The 1,685-nt window shown below is 44.2% G+C and overlaps 1 non-coding gene across 1 annotated transcript; it reads right to left on the bottom strand.

Annotated features, from left to right (window-relative positions):
- Positions 1–615: 615 nt before the first annotated feature.
- On the bottom strand, positions 616–722 carry LOC120253704. The gene has a single exon (XR_005534377.1). It is a non-coding gene; the product is annotated as a small nucleolar RNA R71 (small nucleolar RNA).
- Positions 723–1,685: the final 963 nt, after the last annotated feature.

The raw sequence follows: 1,685 nt of genomic DNA on the forward strand, positions 1-1,685 counted from the left end.
TCACCATACATTCTATTTCATATCTTCTTATTCTATCATTGTCCTGATTTCTTTTTCTTTCTTTTTCGGTGCAGCTCAAGGTTATGACCCAAGGGAATCCCTCAATATTGATTGAAGGAGATCCTGAGCTTGAATGTACACTTAGAAGAAAAAGGAAAGAGCCTGTGCAAGAACAGTCTAATCTAGCTGATTTTGGAAGTGGAAGGATCTGAAAACATGGCAGAACAGAATGAGCAACAGTGGACATTATCTGATTATGCCAGACCTTTCAGTGTTGGGGACACAATCGAGCATTGTGCGTCCCCCGATCACAGCTCAGAACTTTGAGCTGAAGCCGGCATTCATCCACATGTTGCAGAGAATCCAGCATGCTTCAACGGTTTTGACCGATGAGGATCCAAACAGTCATATAGAGAGTTTTCTCGGGGTGTGTGATATGCTGAAGATAAACGGAGTGACGGATGATACCATCAAATTGAGAGCCTTCCCATTTTCCATAAAGGGGAGAGCGAAGCAGATGGCTACGATCATTACCTAGAGCATCAATTACCACATGGGAGGAGATGGTAGAAGCTTTTTCTTGCCCGTTATTTTCCCTCCCGGAAAAATCAGCAAAAGCTTAGGAATGAGATCTCATCCTTTGTTCAGTTGGAATTGGAGTCTCTATTCAAGACATGGGAAATGTTCAAGGAACTCCTGAGAAAGTGCCCGCAACACGGATTTCCCGAGTGGATGATTGTTCAGACCTTTTACAATGGTTTGAATCCGAGTACAAGGTAACTCTTGGATGCAGCAGCAGGAGATACTTTAGGTAGCAAGACCACCGATGAGGCCCGTCAATTAATTGAGGAAATGGGGCTAAACAACTACCAATGGAATGCTAAAGAGAAGAAAAAGGTGGCTGGTCTCCATGAAATAGATGCGGTAACTTCATTGGCGGCTCAAGTGGAAAATTTGAGTAAGAAGTTAGATCTTCAAACATCAAATAAAGTGGCAGCCGTGACTAATTGCACCGGGTGTGGTGGAGGACATGCCCCCTCCGATTACCCGATCTCTATTGGTGATGTTTATTCGGTGGAGAACGTTGATTTTGTAGGTAATGGCATGAGACCTCAAGGAAACCCATATAGCAATACCTACAATTCTGGTTGAAAGAATCATCCTAATTTCTCATGGAGTAATCAGGGTCCACAAAAGGCCATGGGGCTACCGGGTTTCCAACAACAACAACAAACCTCTCAGGTGGAAAACAGAGTCTCAGGTTTGGAAACCTGAATGAATGACTTAGAGAAGCACTTGACTAGATTTGTGCAATCTACAAATACAAGGTTTGAATCAGTCGAGGCTACACTTCGCAACCACACCGCCTCTTTGCATAACCTTGAAAATCAAGTGGGGCAAATTGCAAGTCTCTCTCGAAAGGCCACATGGAAGCTTGCCGAGCAATAAAGAAACTAACCCCTAGAGAGCACGTGAAGGCGATCACTTTGAGAAGTGGTCGTGAGGTTGAAAGGTAGGCTTCCGAGTGAGAAGCCAAAAAGAACATGCACCCAAGGTTATAGAGGTGGAAGAGGGAACAGCAAAAGAGAAAGAGGTGGCACCCCCACCTTTCAAGCCAAGAATCCCTTTATCCCTCTAGATTGAAAAAAATGACCAAGGGGATGAACAAGTACAAGAAGTTCTCG

Source organism: Dioscorea cayenensis, unplaced genomic scaffold (genome assembly GCF_009730915.1).
Source record: "Dioscorea cayenensis subsp. rotundata cultivar TDr96_F1 unplaced genomic scaffold, TDr96_F1_v2_PseudoChromosome.rev07_lg8_w22 25.fasta BLBR01000170.1, whole genome shotgun sequence".
NCBI classification, from domain to species: Eukaryota; Viridiplantae; Streptophyta; class Magnoliopsida; order Dioscoreales; family Dioscoreaceae; genus Dioscorea; species Dioscorea cayenensis.